Raw genomic sequence first — 7372 nt, 5'->3', positions numbered from 1 at the left:
GGCATCAATGGATCTGGACTCAAGCCCTAATTCAGCCTCTTCTCCACATTTCCCCCCTGTGCTTCAAGTTCATTTCATTTTCTAGATCAGCTGCTCAGATGCTAATGTGTGTCATGCCCTTGACCTGGGCATTTGAGCCCCTGAGAGGGATCAAATCTGGGTCTTCCCTTAAGAAATACATGGAATGATGGGGGAGTCAACTAGATGATCTCAGGACAAGGCAGTGAAAGGGTAAATGCAGGGACTATGGTTTCAGAGCGTACACTGTCTGAGGGAGCAGGGAACAGTTTTGAGAGGGTAGTGTCCTTAAGGGTTATCATATGCTTAAATATGAAAACAAAGGGAATTACTGTTACCCCTTCCCCCCACACACAATAACCTTTCCCCCTGAGTTGTGGATCTCTGCAAACAGGGAGTGTCTGGTGTGCTCTAATGGTACACTTTGGCCTCTTTATTAGATGGAAAGTAAAGGGGAGTGATGTAATCCTGTGAGAAGGAGAGAGGTCTCCTGGACACCTGGGGTTTAGTTGGGTTGTAAAAAAACACTCTTCTCTGGCTTTTGACAGAATTGGGAAGCTGCCAACAGTTTCCAAAGCCGTTTTTCAGCCCAGCAACCCCTTGGGGTGAGCCAAGAAAGGATGGGACCATCAGGCCTGAGAGAAGTAATCCTAATGTCACACAGCAATCAGTAGTCAGGCAGGACTGGTATCAAGGTGCAGGTCCTGTCTGGAGGTCTGATGAAGACTATAGACCCTTATTTAGGAGATTTTTGACTACAAAAAGTAAATTATTTAGGATTACAAAAACTATCAATTATATTGAATCAATATCAAAATATTTATTTTGTCTCTTTTAACATCTTAAGTAGTAAGATCTAGAGGCTGGTCTATTAACTCTTAAAATTTTGAGGTGGTGAATGCAAGTAAACAGTTTTTCAAGATAACACCACTGTAATGCAATATAGAAGTTTCTATGATTTTTACTGATGAAAAAGTCACAGGTGCTGCTACTAATACTGTGATTTATTGCTTAACTGCATGATAGAGGGAAATGCAAAATTTTGGTTAGAAGTTAGTAATAATAAAGATGCAACTTTTTCCTGTCCAAATTCATGTACTCCCCTTGAATGCTAACTCTGGCCCTCTGGACTCTATGCTAAACTTCTCTACCTCTTCTGGGCCTCCCTAGTGGCGCAGGGGGTTGAGCGCAGCCCTGTGAGGGCTGTCCCTGGCCTTTGTGATGCGAGTTCCATCCCCAGCCAGCCTGGAGCAATGCACATGGTATGGCAGACCTCTCCCGTCTCCCTCTGCCCCCCTCAGCAGTGTGTTTCGGTACATCTGCCTGTTCTGCTCCCTGCTCTCTCTGGTGACTCACCCCAACCCCATGACTCTGGCCTGTACACCACTTCTTAAATAAATAAATAAATAAATAAATAAATAAATAAATATTTAGAAAATTCTCTACCTCTTATGATCTACCTCTTACTTTAATGCTTATCTTTCATCATATGCATCATGTCCCTTGCAAGGTAAACTGAGACTGAAGGAGGACAAGCGATCTACCCAGAGCCACATAGCCGGTAACTGAGTAGAGTCATCTCTTTTTCATTTCTCCCCACCTAAGGTTTGGGGACCAGAGTTTGCAATAACAGAAGGCAAGGAGAGGAAAGGAAAGCAGGAAAGAGGGGAGGAGAGGTAGAGAACTCTACCTCTACAGAGAATACCCTGTAAACTAGAAATTGTGCTTGGTGCTGGGTGCTTTTCATTATCTCCTTTAATCCTCACAAAAATTCCATTCAGTATTGCTCTGTTAAAAAATAAATTAGGGCCTCCCTGGTGGCGCAGCGGTTGAGCGCTGGGTTGCGAAGCTGCCCGTAGCCTCTGCTGCGCCGGTTCGATCCCCGGCTGCTCCCCGGCCACCGGAGGAGAGTCCCACATGGCGCGCAGACCTCTCCTGCCGCCCGCTGCTCCCCTCAGCAGTGTACTTTGGTCCTTCTGCCTGCTCTGCTCCCCGCTCTGGCTCTGGTGAATTCTCTCACCCTCCCGCGCTTCTGACTGTACCCAGTGCTTGTATAAATAAATAAATCTTAAAAAAAAAAAAAAAAATACTGAGGGAAAGAGACTTTAAAAAAAAAAATAAAATAAAATAAATTAATCATTACATACATAGTCATTATAAAGCCACATATTTTTAGACAAGACCCCCAAAGTCTTTTGTCACAGAAAGTTATGCTTCTAATTAGCCTATTATGTTTTATGCAAAATATCTGTGGTTGTGAAAGGTATTGGAAATACTCTGTTTGTGGAACAGGGTTTTCCTCCCTGGCTGTGCATATGGCAGGTGAATTGAATTGGGCCTGCACATCCAAGAGAAGAGACCTAGAGGAGTTAAAAGATATCAGTAGTTTGTAACTATCTCCTAATGCTTCTTTTTAGTTGTTTTATGTTGCAGAAGTTCATGGTATACAGTTTCATGCAAAATTATTTCAATTATTTCAAAATTATTTCAGTTATTTCAGTGTTATTAAATAACATTATTTCAATGTTATTAAAAAGGTTTATCTTATTAGGGAGTAAAAATTTTTTTTTTAAAGCCAAATTAGAAAATACAGATAAAGCAAAATAAAAATTACCCATAATGTGAGCACACAGAAATATTTATTAATACTTTGGCAAAGAATCTTCCATATAAACATAAAAACAATTTTGTGCCTACTTTACCCATAGGAAAACTGGAGCCAGAGAGGTTAAGAAACTTTCCCAAGGACATACAAGTAATAAGTTCCAGTCTTCTAGTCATCTGCAATGTCACCGTAGGCCACTCTCTGCAGTAGGGCAGTAGTTAAGATAAATCTGTATTTCCAAGAGTTGAAAGGATCCTAGAGGCCATCTACTTCAACTCCCTGCTGCATCGTATTCAACCCTAGATTCAGGTTTTTAGACAAAATACAGACTGTTTTTAGACAAAATACCTGAAATTTGAATTTCAGGTAAACAACTCATCATTTTTTGATTTAAGTATGTCCCACGCAGTCCTCACTAATGCCAGGGACCAGTGTGGCTTCAGGACTTCCCCGGGAGAACCATGGGCAGGACTCAAATGGTGTTGTATCAGAGGGGAGTGTTCATATTCCAAGGGACTAGGTGATGACAATGAAGTCAGTTAGCCAACACCATTTTGAACACTTACAACGGCCCAGGCATTTGTCATGTTCAAAGAACACAATAATGATAAAGTGCACAGCAATGTCAAGGGAAAGAAGAGAATTTCTGTCTGTACGATAGGAGAAAGGAGTGAAAGAAAATATGGTGAACAGTTTGTAGTTGCTGTTGCAACACCAAAGGTAAGAAACAGAGGAGTTTGAAGCACAAGGACTTTGTTTTTTTTTTTTTTTTTTTTTAATAGAGGCTTTTTTTTTTAATTTATTTATTTGTTTGTTTGTTTGTTTTTTGTTTATACATGCACTGGGTACAGTCAGAAGCGCGGGAGGGTGAGAGAATTCACCAGAGCCAGAGCGGGGAGCAGAGCAGGCAGAAGGACCAAAGTACACTGCTGAGGGGAGCAGCGGACGGCAGGAGAGGTCTGCGCGCCATGTGGGACCCTCCTCCGGTGGCCGGGGAGCAGCCGGGGATCGAACCGGCACTGCAGAGGTCGCCGGCAGCTTTGCAACCCAGCGCTCAACCGCTGCGCCACCGGGGAGGCCCATGAAGCACAAGGACTTTGAATGACAGATTAAATATCCAAGCCTTTTTTCCCAAGGATAAGGATTAGGATCACACTGATGCAGCAAGATGATATGTTCAAATTTGCTTTTTTGAACATCATTCAGCTTGCAATGTGAAGAATAAATAGCTGGAGGAAGTTGGGGCCAACAAGATGAATTAGGAAGATGAAAAATCCTAAATTAGCATAACTGTAGCAGATAGGAGAGGAGAGAGATTTGAAAAATGTTAAGATATGAATAGAGACTGGAGCCTCCCTGGTGGCATGAGGGATTAAGTCTCAGCACTATGAAGCTATCCTTGGCCACTGCAGCACAAGTTCGATCCCTGGCCAGGGAGCTGACCCACATGGCGCAGCAGACCTCTCCTGGCTCGCCTGCTGCTCCCCTCAGCAGTGTATTTCAGTCAATCTGACTGTTCTGTTTCCTACTGTCTCTGGTGAATCCTCTCACCCTCCATACCTCTGGCCTGTACCCCTGTTCTTGTATGCATAAACAAATCAATCTTTTGAAAAGATATGACTAGAGATGGCCATTTGTTCCTACCCCTGGCATCATTCTCCCCTTCTTTTGTGTTATGGAAACCCCAATTTTTATCGAGGTACATTGCCATGCAGAATAAAATCTTTATTTCCCAGTGATTCTTACATCGAGCGTGGCTATGTAGTTCAAAATGTAGAATGTGTTACAGGGCCCTCAGAGGAATAAGGCTGAATAGGATTGGATCATGTGATGATGGAAATGCTCTAGGGATGGCAGAACCATCAGCCTGGGCCCCTAAGAGCAGAGTCAACGTCCAACTTTGGTAAAGGTTGGAAAATAAACTTCTACATTATCTGAGACTGTGTTTACTTAAGTTCCTGTTATAGCTGCCAAATCTCTGTCCTAACACAAAGTGGTATAAGTCACAGGTGAGAGCTAAGATATAGGGGTTAAAAGAGATGTGTGGGAAGAGGAAGTTTACAGGTTTGTTTTTTTTTTTTTTAATTCCAAGGCAGTGTTTATTACAATATGGTCTTTTGACCACCTGCAATGTAATCACCCTGTGTGGGACCCAGAAACTGTGCCAACAGCTGCATGATTTGTAGGGAGCCAAGCCTCAGAAATCCCTTCCAGCAATTCCTAGTTTGCCGCTGTGGGTGCTAGGAAGTTTCAGGTCTGCCTACCTTTCACAGGTATCTCCATAGTGACCCATTCTCTGGCCAATGTCAGTGCTGCCTACTTCTCCCTATTAGTAGTTCAGTGACTGCTTCTGCCCCAGGGTTTATTGCTGGTTTTCAGATGTGGGACTGAAGACAGGCTCTGTCTTGCCTGGTCATTATCAATGAGGTTAAATTAAACTTTAAAATTAAACTGGATCCTGGGCTGGCACCCCCACTAGTTCCCCAACCACTGTGTCACAGCCGTCTCCACCAGCACCATCAACACCCTAACCACCTGCAGAGAGCAGGATGTACCCAGTACTGGCTAACCTAATGCTTGTTAAGAAACCACAAGGCAAAGGAAACTCGAATATAAAAGCCAGATTCCAGCTGCTAGCTTTTACAGACAGCCATTGACTTCTGCAGAGTCTGCCCAATTTCTGCCCTTTCCTCCCTTGGAAAGTAATTTTCAATAAAGAACTGGACTTCTAGGGCCTCCCCTGGTGGCGCAGCAGTTGAGCGCTGGGTTGCGAGGCTGCCGGCAGCCTCTGCAGTGCCAGTTCGATCCACTGCCACAGGTGAGGGTCCCACCAAAAAAAAAAAAAAAAAAAAAGTACTGGACTTCTAATCTCTTAGTCTCTGTGGATTCTTCCACAATCTGTGCCAAGCTAACTAGACTCCTCCCTGCCTGCCATATCCGTTAACATTTCTTACCTGGACTCCATAAGATCCTGAATGTTCCCAGCCCTGCTTACCTCTCTCATTCTTCTCCTCATCATTGCATTACAGGCAGCACTGGCTCCATTCTATCGAACATCATTCTTTGTTAGGGTGTTTGCCTGAGCCACCCCATCTGCTTGGGACCTCCCTACTTCTTTTCCCTGACTAACTCTTGGTAAAATTTCAGCTTTCGGCTTAAGTGTCATTCCTCAGGGAAGCCTCTGAACTCTAAAATGGATCCAGTGCCATTTTTACACATGCTATGACTCTTTGTACTTATTCCTGGAGCTTTTCATAATTGTAATTATATAATAACTGATGCAATTATATGTGCAATGTTTGTTTTTCCCACTTTTTTCCTGAGTTCCATGACAACTGGGAACATGTGTGTTTTGTTCACTGATGCAGAATCTGACACATAAGCAGTGCTCCAGAAATACTTGTCAATAAATATATGTCATGTCTTACCATAATTTCCCAGGAAGTCCCCATTGTCATACACCCTTTCTTCCACCCTTCAATTCAGCTCACAGAAGTAAATAAATAATTAAGATAGTCCTCCCTTTGTCTGAGGACCGCAGACAAGTTAATGTTGAAAGAAAACCATCTGGGAGTAAAAGAGCTTAGTTAAAGACAAAGGTTGTATTGTATCCACTGTCAGAAATGACCCCTCTCCCTAAATTCCTAACTGGTGGTATCTAGCTTGCTAAAACACTGTCAACTAATAGCAGATTTTTAGGGGATCATCAGTAAGATTTAAGCAAACATCTAAAGTATTGCTTAATAATTAAGTTTTGGCAAATAAACTAGTTAAGTGTGAAAATATAATCTAATAATGTATTTGCTTGTAAGTAAAGTATTAAAAGACAAGGTGTTAGTAGAAATTCAATTATTAAACTACTCAACTGATAACTGAAGAATTTAATTTGTTTCTGTTTTTGTTTTTTAAAGATTTATTTATTTATGCATACAAGAACTGGGATACAGGCCAGAGGTGTGAGAAATGAGAGGATTCACCAGAGACAGAGTGGGAACAGAACAGGCAGACTGACTGAAGTACACTGCTGAGGGGAGCAGCGGGTGAGACAGGACAGGTCTGCTGCCCCATGTGGGTCAGCAGTGCCATGTGGGTCAGCTTCCTGGTGGGGCTGAGGATAGCTTCATAGAGCTGAGACTTAACCCCTTGCACCACCATGGAGGCCCCCTGAGGAATTAATTTAAAACTAAGTTGTTAGCAGAAACTTTTAATCAATGACTAAAGTAACAGTTGATAAGGATTTTTCAACTCTAGCATGTTAAAGGGGGCTTGGGAGCAGCAGAAAGTTAATATAAGTCTAAGAAAAATAATTTCTAAGAAGTGGTGTGCTTACTTTGCTTCCTGGTGGATGGGGTTACCTTCTAGGCCACGTACTAGTCCCCTTATCCCAGGCCAGTGTGGCAGGGGGTGTGAACAGGGCACGTGAGCATGTCAGTGCATGAATTAGCTGCTCAGGGAAAGGAAGAGATAGGCAAGGAAGCCAGAGGATGAGGACATTTAAAATTCCACTGGAAAAAAGATGCTGTTAAAGGTCTAATTGGGACTTAAAATCCTAGCTGGGCTATCAGTTTCTGGGGAAGACTGTTTGTCTTCGGTTTCTAGATAGGGTGTAGTCAGAGACAGTATGGAGCTGGTGCTCAAAAGGCTTACCATATAATAACAAATAATCTGCTAAGGGCCAGACAACTGTGGTGAGGAGAAGGCAGTTGCTTAAACAATTCAAACCGCGTAAAGTCAGTGAGTGAGTGTATG

Source organism: Talpa occidentalis, unplaced genomic scaffold, assembly GCF_014898055.3.
Source record: "Talpa occidentalis isolate TD23 unplaced genomic scaffold, MPIMG_talOcc4v2.1 talOcc4.9, whole genome shotgun sequence".
NCBI lineage: Eukaryota > Metazoa > Chordata > Mammalia > Eulipotyphla > Talpidae > Talpa > Talpa occidentalis.
Note: the sequence above shows the minus strand (reverse complement) of the source record.